Consider the following 15,353-nt stretch of genomic DNA (forward strand, 5'->3'; position numbering starts at 1 on the left):
ATAACAAAAAACAAACTTAAAAAAAGCCTCATTGCTCTTAAAATAATATTGATGATTGCAGGACATAATAAAGCTTATAAGCTCCTAGATTTCTTTTTTCCCCAGAGTAAGGAGAATAAGGAATTACCTCTACCAGTGAGGGATAGTAAATGATATTATGCATCTCATACAACTTGTCAAATATGAAGCAAATCCCACACCTCCCACAAGTACGAGCTTCAAAGAGGAAAATTTCAGCTTAATCACTAAGATTCAATGTTAAATTAGGTTATTGATGGATTGCAAGTAAATATGAGATTTGAAGTGGGGAAGCCAGCGCTGAAATCCTGAAAGTGCTTCAAGAAAAGAGGGATGTATTGAAGTGTGGGGTGTCTGTGACAAGGTGTTGGCAACAAGAGGTCAGCAGGGGTGACACCTGTGAGAGAGGTCCAGGAGCTGCCCTGTCCTGAACACAGCCAAAGCCACAATAGATGTGCCACAGGACATCAACAAAACGGGTGTCACTGCTGGGAAAACATAGTTCAGGAAAGGGAGAAAATGCTGGTCAGGGAGAAAAGGGACCAAAACCAGTGTGAGAAACAGCCCTGTAAGCACCGAGGTAAGAGGAGGAGGAAGAGGAGCTGCTCCAGATGCTGAAGCAGCCTGTGGAGCAGAAAATCCCAGTGCAGCCATGAAGGGACCTGTGGTGGAGCAGAGAGATGTGACTTGGAGCAATTGTGACCTGAAGAAAGTGGATTTTTCCTTGAGGTTTATCCCCAGGGACTGGGGCCTGTGGGAAGGACCTGGGGAAAACTGTGAGGAGTGGCAGAGAGGAGTGATTATGGAGGGGCCACAACCTCCATTCCCAATCCCGCAACCTTGGAAAATCTACATAAATTCTAAGTGTGAAAAATGCACAGATACAGCATTCATCCAAAGAGTGACATCTATAGGATCAGGTAACGGAGCTCATGAAAAAAGGCAGGACTTCTTAGAGTCATTATAAATGTAATTTAATTAGCCTTCTCTCTATTCAGCATTTTCAAAATGTATTTGGCAAGATCCCTCTTTGGCAATTAAGTGATTCTAAGACATTAATTGTTTCAAAGTTTCATTGCCAAGAGAAAGAGATAATAAAACATGACAAAGGAGATGTTCTTGAGAGAAAGATATTGGTGGAACTGTAGAAAAGGCAGAAGTAGTGACAATATGGCATTTGGCATAATTTTTTAATTGCTGCTTTATGTTCAAAATTACTCAATAAAGCAAGTTGTTTTATTATTCAGTTTAAATTTTGCCATTACTTCGCAAATGATGGATTCTGTTGTTTAACCATTATACCATTTATTTTGAGAAATGGAAAACAAGCTACTAAAATAGCTTGAAATGCTGAAATTTTGAAACAAAACTAAGTTACAACTTCATTCCAAGAATGTTTCCATGCTATTGAGATTTTTCTCCTTGATTTTCCTTCTGTGTACATATTTTTTCCATCACAGATCTACTTAAATTCAATGCTGTGGCCTATCATTAAAGCTTAAGTATGCTTAGGTAATTACAGTTGTGAAAATAACTTTAGGAACAGAAGGCTACTGTGTGAGGCTGCATGGTTTGTTAGAAAATAAGAATCGGGAGCAAAGAATTAGTTTGGGATAGTCTGCAGTACCAAAGGCAGCATCCTGATAGCTGGAAGTGCATTAATGACTGTAAGAAGCAACCAGAAATACAGAGGAGAGCAGAAATGAACAACCAACATAACTTCAGCAAAGTTAAACAGGCAATTCAACAGAAAAGCTGAGTTTTGTTCAGCTTCCTCTGCATTATTATAATTTACACTCATTTATATCAGAAGACAACTAATCCATACTGCATTTTCCTAATGGAAATGCAAAGGCATCAAATATTGGCCACCTGATAAAGCAAAAGAAAGGTAAACTCATAAAATTTTCTGACAAGTGTTTTCATGAGTTTACATAATGCAAGCCAGTCACAATGATTATTTTCCATATAAAATTTTTACTTAGCCTTGCCACATTCCTCAGAATTTTGCTTAAAAAAATGCATGTTTGCAGAATTTTAAGGAAAATATCAAAGTTGTTGCTGAATTTGTCTTGAATAAACAATCCAGATCCTCACCTGAAATTGTTCCCATTTGTGGCATTCACATTCTCTGGACAGAGAGACATAATTCTGTCTCTCAGGAGAAGCACAGAGAGAGGAAGAGAAAACAATCTTTGTCTCTGCTCCTTTGTTTTCTCCATGTGAAATGTGGTATGGAGATTGTTTACCTGAAGTGATGGCTGGGTTGGATTCTGGTGATGGTTGTTTGAGCTCAATGACCAGTTTGGATCCAGCTGTGTCTCAGATTCTCAGCAGAGTCATGAGTTGTTAGTTAATAGTTAGTTGTTAAGTAAGTAAGAAGTATGTAGGTAGAATAGGATAATCTCTCTTTAAATAATATATTAAAGTTATATAGTATAGTTTTAATAAATCTATCCTTTAGCCTTCTGATCCAGAGCCAGACATCATCATTTCTTCCCTGAGTTGGGGTGCCCTTTTTTACTATACCCATTTTGACCTCTGACCTGTCAGAGAATAATTAATAATCAGACAAGCAATCTGTGCTGCCTAAATAATTGGTTGGAATATAAAAGTTTCTCAATTTGTTCTTGTGTTGTGACATCTAACTTGCTTAAAGTGAAAAATCTTGACCACCCCTGGACATTTTGTGCAGTAAATCAATTAAAACTCTACTAGAACAAGCTACAACCTGTAGAAACAAGACAATTTAAGTGCTGAATAAAATTTCTGAACTGGAAAACAATATGAAAAGTTTGTATATCTGTTCTCATAATTCTTTCAAGGAGGTAGATTTCAGATTGCAAAGTGACCAATGTATGTATAGACACTTTCCCCTCACCTGTTTTTAATCTTGTCTCAAATTCAGTGATAGAATTGAAAGGAGCACTGAGGCAACACATCATGAACCAATACAAGAAATTTAATTTCCTAAAGATATTTCAGCATGCCTGAACAACAAAACAGTGATTTAATTATAACACCTATGACCATTAAGATATTTAGGTTACAGACATTTCCTGTGATTCTTTACAAAGCTTTAAACAATCTAAATTTAGTAATCTCAGTTTATTATTCTCTGTAGTCTAAATAATTACTTTTTTGAAAAAAACTGAGATGACTGATGCTAAGAAATTAAAATTAATTATGTAGAAGTGAATGTATGATGCACTTCAGCTATTGAAATTGCCTTAGTATTGTTAGCAGTTAAAAACCACTTCTCTCAAGTGCTCAACATATATTTCCAGAATTATTTTGGGCTAAATAAATAAAATTTAGTTAAAAATAATGCTGAAATTTTTCTGTGAAGCAGGTCAGGAAAAGATATTTGGGTAGTCATTTACTAAGTGTAAACTAGGATTCTGTCAGATTAGAAGGCCACATGCTGCAAAAATGTTGATGTACATAACTTGACATAAATGGGGACCCAAATCCCAGGAAAGACAGCCACAGCCACATTTCGCACAGATTCACTTTCAGTAGATTATATAAGAAAAACAGAGCACAGAATATGTATATGCAATATACTAAAGAAACCTATTGTAAGTTTCTTGCATTTTATTCTTTCCTTTTATACCGATCTTCAATAATGACCACTTTTGAAATAATATTTAATTTATACAACGTCATTAAAACCATTCCACCAATTTGAAATGGTTTTGGATAAAACTTGTAAGGTAACACTATTTCAACCTTGAACTGGCCCTGCTTCTGTTCATTGCATAGTCAGCTTTGGCCTAATCCTATCTACTTTTGCATTAGTGAAAGTCTATCTCTGTCAACAAGGCAAAAGCAGAGCTTTAGTGCTTTTGCTTTACATGCCTTACTACCAAAAAAAACCCCTCCAAACAAAACTAAAACACAAACATATCAAAAATCAAACAACAAAAACACCCAAATAAAGAAGCTGTCAAATTCTCTGTACCTAGGCTATTTCTCTTGCTTTTATTACTGGGTAGTGGAAATCCTTTAAATTGCTAAAATGTTTTTTCTCAGTGAAAAAATTATATACAATCTTGGAAAAAAAAAATCCCATGAGTAATATGAGGGGAAAATGAACCCTCTCTTTTTTTTTTCTAAAGGGAAAAAATATGTTGCTGCAGTTGATGTTATTTGTAATTTATTTTAGCCCTTAGAAAAGGGCTTAAGCTGACTTCAAAACTCTTCTATACCTTGCATGCACTGAGGCCATATAGAATCTACCACAGTGGCTAAATGGAAGAAATTTCATGTGGGTTTTCATGCTTTGAGTAACTCTTGGGCTTCTTGAGAAGCAAGGCTCTTCTAGCCTGAGAAAAGAGAGTAGCCACACAAGAGCACACAACAGCTGGCAGCCCCATGGACATCAGATTGGGGAGAGGGGGATTCCCAGATTAAAAATACCATAATTAGGTAGTTTGCTGAGTGTTCACATTTACTGTACAAAAAATTAAGAAGTTTTTTTCTAAGCTATTGCTAAACATAAAAACATAGCACAGAATATGTATATGTATATGTATATGCATATTCTCTCCCTTTAACAGATTGTTGAAGGGTCACAGCATAAAGAAATTAAGATCAATCTGTTGGTTTCTAACAAGTTTCCTGCACACACTAAGAAAGAAGAGTCATTTTCTGTATATATTTGGGGTGTATAATTTGGCATTTTCTTAGCAGGCTACCCAATTTTAAAGGATATATCAGTTAAGCAAAATTTTGCTATTCATAAATGTATATTTTAACCCATCAAAAGGAGCCCTTATAAGTTTTGCTACATGACAGAGTCTAAAGAACTAAACTTTCTGGGTTTCATACGTGCCTGGCATATTTGCTGCTCTGTGTACTGCAGATCCTATGGATCACTGGATCAATCCCAATTCCCATGCTAGTCTATTACCTTCTGCTGGAAACAACTGGCATATTCTGACCTTCTTAAATACTGATCTAAGTCCCACTTACCCTTCCTCCCTACACAGACTCCTGTGCACCAGAATGACAACACCATAAAGATATGTATATGCATACATATGGATATAAATGTAATCTCTATAAAAGCAGTAGAACATTTGCCTTTATTCAGCTTTAAGCAGAAATGCAATAATAAAATTGCAAATATCTGTGTATTGCTCTTGGCAGTACTAAAAAGAAGTCATTTGGATTAAATATTTTCAAGTAGAACATTTTATAACTTAAATAATATTATTTTTTATTCAAGATCCCATTTGCTTTAATGCAATTTGTCTGAGATCATGTACTGATTTCTGTTCCAGGAATAGCCTTGGGAAGATAAAATATTAAATACAATTCTTTTTGGATTTTAAAAAATGACCTTGCCTTGTTTAGATTATCACCACCAGTGAGGCCTATGCACTGATAGTATTCATGATTACATGTATAAGAAAAATATAAAAAGTGTTATGTAACAGGCTAGACTATATTTTATATTGGTAACTATTGAATTGTATCCTGAGTAGTAAAATATTTTCAGGTTCGCATTTTGTTAACTGTTGGAGTCTTTTGGTCAAATAAATTGCTTTCTTAGATCTGACAAAAATCTTTGCAGTAACTGTTAAATCAACAGTTTAATTTAAGTTGCTAATCTGAAAAGCTTTCCTAATTGACAGTGTTAACTACAGAATAGTCCAGAAGTATGAATGAGGAGTAAATTACAGATGAAAGGACTGACAAGTAAGGAACCCATATGGATAGTTTGATATTTACAAATTGGATCTTAATATAATATGTAATTTTGCCTTCATTTTTAGCTTTATTGCCTCCATATGATCTGAAAGTAGTGCCTGAATTCTCACTCTGCCAAATGCAAGCCAAATACCTTCTGCAGAACTTATTTTTGACAAATTTAAACAAAACCTGCTGAAAACTGGTCTCAAATTTCCACCTTCTGTTTGACACTGTTTAACATTCATAGCTCTCTAGTGAAACTTAACAACAAAAAGAGTATTGGTAATTCTTTCTTCTAGTCTATTAAAGTCTGTGTTTCCTCTACAAAATGAAAATACCAGGGTTTTTGCACAGTTTCTAAACATATTAGACTCCATGTCTTTTTTGAGTTACCTGTTTGCTTCTGACTGCTAAAATGTCAAACTGATTTTTAATTGCAGCCTTGAAAATTAGAAATGGAAAGTAGAAAAATAAGTGAAAAAAAATGATCTATTGAAGAAAGCCGAGGGCAGTTCTAAAGTTCAAGAAGCTTTTCAAAAAGGCAGAATGAATGTCATCTTTGTGAGAAATGCTTATTCTGGGTGTCTGCAGTTAAACCTTGAGGAGTTTAGCTGGAAGACTTAAGAGCCATATGCTCAGAAAACTGTAGGAAGAAAATAAACTGGGGAAAGGTTAACATCTTGACATTAAATTATGGTCTTTGATAAAAACTACGATATATTTTTATATGATCAGGTATAATTGACTACTACGGCAGGTAGTAAAACAAAAGTTAAAAGACTTGTTTCATCTGCAAGTACCTAGTTGCACCAGAGTTCTGCAAAAAAATAATATATGTCTTTGAACTGAGTTAAATTGCTGTGTGAAATAAACTAGTTTAGCTTTCAAAGCCTCTGTGCTATAGATAAAAGTACTACATTCAGGCCAGTTTGCTTTGTTCAGTCGTATAGAAAAATTTAGTCCAAATTCCAGACTCACCTTCAGCTCTTATGATCTCTTCTATTGCTTTTTTTTAAATTGCATATTTTATTACTAAAATAATCCAACACATGCATGTTTACAAAAGTGCATATATGGTTTAAGTCCTTAAACCTTATATTTCAATCTTTTATGAGTTGCAGTTTAGATTACCCCTACTCTGGAAAAAAAACTTTTCTAGAAAAATACTGCATTAATGTAGTCATTAATAGCTAGTATATAGATTTATTTTGTTAAGTCTTTAAAAGATTCCTTTTTTTTCCTTCCAAAACTGACTAAATAGATTAAGTAAAAGGGAGCAAACTATCTAAATTGCTAAAGATCCTTGAAAATCTCAGTTGGTGTTCCTCAAAATCATTAGATGCTTAAATTCCTAAAGGGATCTGAATAATTATTTCTACAAACATCTATCACTGATTTGATGTGTCGGAATAGTTTCAGTGCAGTTTCTGTATAAAGTTGTTTTCATAGCCACACTTGGCCATAGCTCTGCCTTTCAAATCCCCTGCATTTTTAATAAGCTCCTTGACTTTCTTGTGAAATTATTGCAAAGCTTGTACTAGTGAAACTCATTTTTCCATTGGCAGGTAAATAACCCTACATTGATATTAGGCATATTCATTCCACTAAGCATTTCTCATATGTATTACTGAAGCCATAGTCAAAATCTTGGTTTTTTAATAAATATTCAGAAAACTAGAATGATTTTTTTCCTGTGCATCGCATATACATGTGTGTATATAAAATACACCTTATATAAAAAATTATACATCCTATATAAATTTATACACCTTATATAATGAAAAGTATAGTTTTCATTCCAGATCAGTCAACCAAATTCTGGCCTGTTGTTTTGTAATATTATGATATCATGATGAGTTTCACACAGGGAAAATAATTGGAGCTGTTTGACTTTACACGTAATGGTATTATAATATTATTACAATACATGCATTAGACATATATACTTTATAGTATCATACCAGACTTACAGTAGAAATTAATTGTGAAACTGCAAAAACCCCAGTATTTCTATGTTTGCAGGATTTAGTTCAAATGACACTAGCCTTGGCTTCTATGAATCTTATTAGTAAATCCTGCTCTTTGAAGAATTGTCCTGCATTTTTGGATTGGACTTGACTCGCTTAGGGTTTGAAAGTATCATCTTTTCTGCTAGCTGCAAAAAATTGATGCTAAGGTTTAAAGAGAGGAACTCTAGCAGAGATGAAGAGGAAAGTAGAGATAGAAGCAAGTTGAATCCTTTTTTTCCAGATACAAACAAATATTAAAGGAGCCGTGTGAAAAACCTCCAAACAAATGTATCTTATGGTCTATTTCAGATTATCAGGTACTCCACTCTGTTGTTACCTGTGATGCTCTGAAAATACAAGAAATGAAGAATTGGTGATGATGACAAGTACGTCCTGCGAATAAGTAGCTCTCTCAGAGCACTGCCAAGATCTAAAAATGGCCAGATTGTGGAAGCTGCAGGCTGTCTGCTTTGTAGATGACAGGTATCCTGAAGAGAACAAAGTCAAACACTGTACCACATGTAGGCCAGAGATATGACATTGCTGCAGATATCGTGCACATTTTGTGACTCTGACAACTGCAGTGATAGCAGACTGGAGAACAGATATTATAGATGTGTATGTGCATTTTTTTGGGGAAAATTTTAAGCAGTATTCACTTAACAAGGTGATAATTCAACTTACTGTAGAGGTCTCTCTTCTTCATTTTACAAATATATCATAATTATATGTTTCCATATTTTTTCTTACCAACTATCTGACACATAAATGTGAATTATTTATTTATACACTTTTGTTCAGTACAACTAAAAAGTTTGAGTTTTGCAGCTCAAGAAATAACCCCCCCAAATGGAAAAATATTAAATCTTTATAAACTGCACCTTAAAATAGAATCTTTATGACAGAAGGTATTTCTAGCCAAAGCACCTTTTGAGGAGTAGTTTTGTGAAGAAAAATATTAGGAAGTGATAGTACAGTGTAATCAAAATACTCCTAGTCCTTTGTGATCATACTGATTGAACAGAGGGAATGCAAGCATCCAAAAATTAGCAGAGGAAGCTAAAGAGTAAAACAAAGACTTCTTATGTTCTGCTACTTTCGCATTATTTATTGTTGGAATCAAGAGAAAGTAATCATAAATGGGCAAAACCCATTCTGAGTGACCTTCATTTTGCTGATGACATTAATCAGTAACAGAAATACATGATTTTGTAAAAAAAAAAAGGCAAAAATAATTCACACCTGTAAATATTCCAGCTATATATTTTTTTATAAACTTCAAATATTTTTACTTATCTAGAAAATCATAGGTGCTGTACTAGCAACATCAGGCACAAGGTGATCTTAAGAAATGTCCTTCAAAAACTTGAAATACTTTTGGCTGCAGAAGCATGATCAACACTGACACAATAGTGGCATTTTCCAATGTCCTCTCTCCTCTACAGATAATCTGAAACACCACAACAGTGAGGAACTTTTCTAGAATGCACTGCTCTTGTCAGAAAGGTCCTTCTAGTAAATTGAAAAGAATTGACACTGTTTTCTAGAAGTCTAAGGAGTGCAGACAAGCTGAATACATCAGAGGTGAAACATGAACACAGTCATATGGCAACTTCCATAACAGCTTGAGCCCAAAAGGAAACTAATAGGGGGACTGACTGAAATCAGACAGAAGAGTAAGGAAAAGGCCTTCATCATCACCAGGAAGATCAAAAAGTCCAAGCCCAGAATATGCAGTGACACGTGGTGTATAGTTTTGACTGAGCACAAGGTGCAAGCACCAGACATTTTGGAAGCACTGCATGGCTTTGTTTTCAACAGGATAAAAAGAGGTCACCGCTGTGTGAATTACATTTTTACTTCTGACTCTTGGTTGATCTCTCCTTATAATATGAATAAGAACAGAGATTTAAAAAAAAAAAACCACTTCTAATACCACAAATAAAGGGTGATATTTACTAAATGCATGCAATAAGAACTGCAGAATAAAATGGTTGTTTTCCAGTCTGCAATTGTCAACAGGATTTGGGAAACTGTTTACTCAAGTAGTCAATAGGAAACCAAACATTACCATGGCAACTATAATTTTACAGATGTGGTAATTTGTATACTCTTTAAGTGGATTTTTTAATTCTCATTTAATTTAAAAGTCTCTTCACTATTTTGGCCTCTCTCAAAAAGACCTCAAAACAAGAACTGAAAGCATTAATTCTCTTAATATTTTATGCAATTAAAGGTGCCATCTTGCTAGGGTGTATTTCTACAAACCCAAATTCTAATGCTTACCTAATCTTTGGGTTGAAGAGTCAGAATTGAGTTGGACGTGGCAGTGATGCCACAGTTCTAGACCATTGACAATGAAGTTTTTGGTCCTTTGGAATACCCCGATCTTGTGAGAGGTTTCAAGGCATGCTCACAGCAACTCACAAGGTGTGAGTGAGACTGAGGCCATTCTGGCCCTTTTGAAGGTTCATCTCATCTTCTATACCACAGAATCATAGAATGGTTTATGTTAGAAGAGACTTGAAAAATAATTCAGTTCCAACTCCCTTGCCATAGGCAGGGACACCTTCCACTAGACCAGGCTGCTCGGAGTCCAATCCAACCTGGCCTTGAACACTGCCAGCAACGAGGCATCCACAGCTTTTCTGGGCAGCTTAGGGTCCTTCTCTGGGTCAAGATACATCTTTAACAGTCTTAACATCACTGTCCTTGTTACTAGAGTTAGAGCCAGGATAATACCTTTGATTATCTCCATATTTCAATCTAAAAGTTATTTTTCCTGGTTCACATTTTCAACTACAGCACTACCTGAAAGCACTCTAGAAAGTATTCCTAGCTCAAGATCATAAACTTCTTGCTTCATGCCTTCTTTAAGGGTTTCCTGACTTACCTTCTTTCAGTGTCCCAACTCTGCTGAGGATGTCACCTGCTCTAACAAGCATATGCAGCACTTGCTTGGTCCAGGTTTCAGCTTCTAGTGAATAAGGGTAAGATCCTCAGACCTTAGGTGCATGGGGGACAACTTTCATTACCTTATATATAAACTATAAGAGGAATGCACAACTTGAAAAAAAAACCAAAACAAAAAAAAACCACAAAAAACCCCACAAGACCAGAATGGACAACATGCAAGTTAAAAGCCATTTGTAAAGAACCAGTGGATGATTTATACCAGGGCTCTATCTGTGCCCCATCTAAACCAGCAGGGGAACTGTAATTGGTACACAAAGCAAAGAGAAACAGTTCTGAGAATTACACAAGTGCAACAAAGAAAAATAGAAAAATTACAGCATTAAAAAATCTCATTTTAATAAGAATACGCAAAGTTCTGGAAACCGAATTGGGCTTTTGGCAGGGGAGTCAGCAGGCTGAAATTAAATGTTAATTTTGATCTGTAGTGCAGAATGCATTAGGCAATGAAGGTTAGATGCAATTTTTTGTAGCAACTATCCTGTCAAATGGTGTTAATTATATCCTAATTAGTTTGCAACCCTGTAGCTAGTCCATCTTAAAAACAATTAGCTGAGAGATTTTCTTAGCCTAGCATTTGATATGAGCACAATAATTTCTATATTTTCTTCCTCCCATCCCTTTCATTCCTTTCCCCATTTGCAGCTTAGGAACAAAACCTGAAGGGTAAAAACATCCTGAGTACATAAATAACATAAAAGAACACAACTTACCAAATGGCAGCCTTTTTCTCCAAGCCAAGTGAGCACTATTATTTCTCAGATCACAGCATCAGTGATTGATGCATATTATACAAGTACGTTTTGTGCAGGTATCAGTTAAATTTTATAGCACTAATAATGGAAAAAATCTGATTCAGTACTTTGTGTGGGTCTGAGAGACATGAAGAACAGCATAATATTGTTTAAGATAAATTAATAACTTCCATTGTTCTATCATAAATTGTCCACTGATATTTCAAATTCACAGAGTCAACATTTTAATGGTATTGTACTGTGTTGTACAACAGCTTTTGGGCATTATTTACAGAGAGAAACATTTCTGCAAACACATATAAGACATCACAAAATAAACTTTCAGAAGCAATTGCTTTAGGCTGAAATCTGACACAGGGAAATAAACTTACCCACAGTAAAACAAATTTAGTAGGCATTTCACTCAGGATAAATTTGGCCTTCTGTTTTAAGATCAGAACAAGAATTATTTTAACTTAAAAATTAAATACAGCTCTTGACAGGATATTCTGGGTGAGAATACAGATGCTTTGTGATGACCTCTTTTGCCAAAGCAGACTCAAAAGACGTGGGCACTACCTGTGATGTGCCAACTGCTGATGCTGTAAGCAAAGACTAAGTACAAAGCAGTCATAACCTTCCAGAGCCAAGGTCACAATTTAATTTGTGTTCAGAACTGACTGGCACCATCACAAGTACACACTCTCAAATCAAGTGCTTTAAAAAGATATTGTTCTGATCAAGAGAAAAAGTAGTTAGAAGGGAATTAACAAAACCATGGAAGAAGAATGTCTTTTAAAGCTAATGATAATTATTCAAATATATTTTGAGACAGAGATAAAAATAAAACTTGGTCACAATTGCTGATGCAATTTTGTAATTACAAGTTCTTCATCTTCACTACAAGACTCTTCCTGATATATCTTGAAGTATCATCTGTGGTTTTAGTCAGTGAAATCCCATTAGCAACACACAATCAACACAGATCACAGTACATCCTTTATAGGTGCAAACCATGTTAGTGAGTCAGGGTTGGCTACAAAACAGAAATTCCAGATTTAAACCAGTCTTCCTGCATGTTGGCTATTGCAAACAATTGCACCAAAATATTTGTGATTGCAGTTGATTTTGAAATAATAAACAGCTCATGGTTTCTCTAATTAACACACTGATTTTGTGTTGATACACTAATATATACAGTGAAACTCACTGTGCAGCTCTTAGCTGCAAAAAGTTCTTGAGAAAATAATTCCCTCATCTTTACTTTCTTTTAGTGACCTTTCTTTTGCAAAGATAAGTGAGACAATAGAGTTAAAATCTTAACAGATGCATTCTTTCATTTTTCCTTCTGTTAGAAAAAACTTTTGGATTTCTTAATCCATGTTTTACTCTTTGCAAGATATTAAAGGTTATAAATGGCCAGTAAATTCCATTTACAACAACTCCAGCTGCATGATACACTGTAGCAGCTTCCCTGGAATTCTGCAATCTGCAATGTCAATAACGTCTGAATTAAGGTGTTTAATCTGATTAGGGGCAGATTAAGAAAGCACTGACATGACAGAATTAGTCTAGACTCTTAATTATCCATGGATTATGGCATTTGTCTTTCCAAATTAGAATTACAAGTGAAAGTGAATATTTTAAAGAAACAGGTTAGTACGAAAAGCAAAGTTGCACTGAATAGTATTATCACCTCCAAGTATCCTTCTATGATAGTAAAATAATGCTACAGGCACAGTCAAATCACTGTTAACCAGAGGGAAGGCACGTATGGTTAAACTAGGAATTTAAATAGAGCTTGGAGGAAGAAGCAGCACACAAGCTTTATCGCAGCCAAGTGACTCTAAGAGGCAATAATAACAAGAATATGAGGTTTATCACAAATTTTTCTCTATTTCTCTCTGCTACTTCAAGAGCCTATAATGCCCTCTCCTACCCCCCCAGGAGAAATGAAAGCATTCTGATTCTGAGAGAAGTTTAGATCTTATGTTGTTATTTTTTTTGCCATTCTTCAAATCTAGCATTGATTATCATTACCTCTTTCCCAGATGCAAACCTGTTCAGAAGATGCTTTGTTTTAAGAACAAACATTACCCAGCATTTAAAGTGAAAAAACCCCATGCTATATATAAGCTTGTTAAACTGGAGCTCAGGTGATCTCCCAGGTAGCAAAAAGGCTGTAATTATATAGTCCATAGAGCAAAATTAACTGAAACCCTGAATAGAATACTCATCTTATTTCTATTTTACTTACCTAAGTCAGAACCATAAGGATTAAAACAGTATGAACTTTTATTCCTTAAAGTACTGAAAAATACAAAGTTATGCCATTTAACATGATGAATGTATCAATATAAGTCATGCTGTGGAGAAAAAAAAGAGTCTGTAACTAATTCTGTTCCTGCTTGGCTCAAGCATGCTCTCTCTTTTTTTTTTGGCTGTGTATAAATGTGCACTGGCAAGTGCTCATCTTTTGCAGACTGAAAATCAAAAAGACAATTTCTACCCTGAAATAAAAATAAATCATATATTCTATTCCAGATTTGGCAGTGTTGCCCATAAAGAGATATAAAAAATTGGGAGTTGTATAAGCCACATGCCACAAATCATCTTGCATGCTCAAATGTCAAGTTATATTTTCCATGAGTCACTAACTATCTGGATTTCTTTGGTAATGTTTTTCTCCAGTTGGAATTGTATCCCAAGTCCATGCACTTGTTCTACTACTGCATAGGAAACCTTCACTCTCTCGTGCAAACTTTATGGGAAAAGCTACTAGAAAAAAAAAGACTAACAAAAAAAAAAAAAAAAAAACAGAAAAACCCAATACAAAGATTGAGAGTAGAAATTTGAGACAATTGTCTCATTTATAATTACTGACACAAGGTAGCTGCATGCTTAGATACCAGATACTCCAGTAACACCATTCATACACAATCCTGAAAGACATCCATATTTCCTCAAATATATGTAAAATGCAGAATCCCAAGTTTGCAACATTTTACACTTCCCTCTTCCCTGAGTCTCTTAGCTAGTCTGATCCATCTTGCCACCTTGATATTGGTAAGACACCTCTAGTCTGAGCACTGAAAAACTTGAGCACTGAAAAACTTGAGCTAAAATGAAGTCAGCTCTCCCATTCCTTGATGTGGTTACGCAGTGATGCAGGAGTGAGAGGGTTTAGCACCAGACTGTCCCCTTTTGGGACCATTACATGGTGTAATTCATAACAGTGGCCAAAGCTGGTGTGTAGTCAGACAGAGAATTAGGTAGTTCCACATGAAGCCCACATTCCCTTCTTTTGCTGCTCCTGAAGGAACATGGGCATAGCAGAAAATGTAGGCTCATATTTCCCATGCTTTTTGAATATAATCATTGGCAACATTTAAAATCTGTGACTATTTCTAGCTTGTCAGTAAAGCTTAAAGAAATGATCTAGCCACCTCAGGAGAATGCCTTTATTATGCTATCTCCTGAACCAAGCAGTTTCAGCTCATTGGGATTCAAGTAATTAAATGCTCGAGCAACCCCTGCAAGTCTAGATGGGAACGCCTGGATACACAATCAAGTACAAAGTGAGCAAGGCAAATGCTGTTCCAACTTCTGCTCCTTGCCATCTGATAGTCAGTTTGGTCATTCTTTACTGCATGCTGGAGATAGTTACCATTAGAGAGGGAACACTGATGAATCATCTTTACGTCTGGCAGCGCCAGACACGTCGTCATTTTTTTGCTTCAGCAAACTTAATCCACAGCTCTGGAAAATACTGCTGAAGTTACCCTGGCATAAGACAAAGCTCTCGGATTCTCCAATGAGTTGGCATCTGTGAATTATTTGCCACAGATGCACAAGTCTTGGCAGCATGACTTGATCTGAACTTTGAAGAGCAAGGGTGGAGTACACTTTCAGAAGGCAG

General features: G+C 35.4%; 1 long non-coding RNA gene across 2 annotated transcripts in view; it reads right to left on the bottom strand.

Moving 5' to 3' along the window:
* LOC110476341 (uncharacterized) overlaps positions 1 to 15,353 on the bottom strand; it is a 108,094-nt gene that overhangs the window by 6,670 nt on the left and 86,071 nt on the right. The window lies entirely within an intron of this gene.

The sequence above is a fragment of the Lonchura striata genome, chromosome 2 (assembly GCF_046129695.1).
Source record: "Lonchura striata isolate bLonStr1 chromosome 2, bLonStr1.mat, whole genome shotgun sequence".
NCBI lineage: Eukaryota > Metazoa > Chordata > Aves > Passeriformes > Estrildidae > Lonchura > Lonchura striata.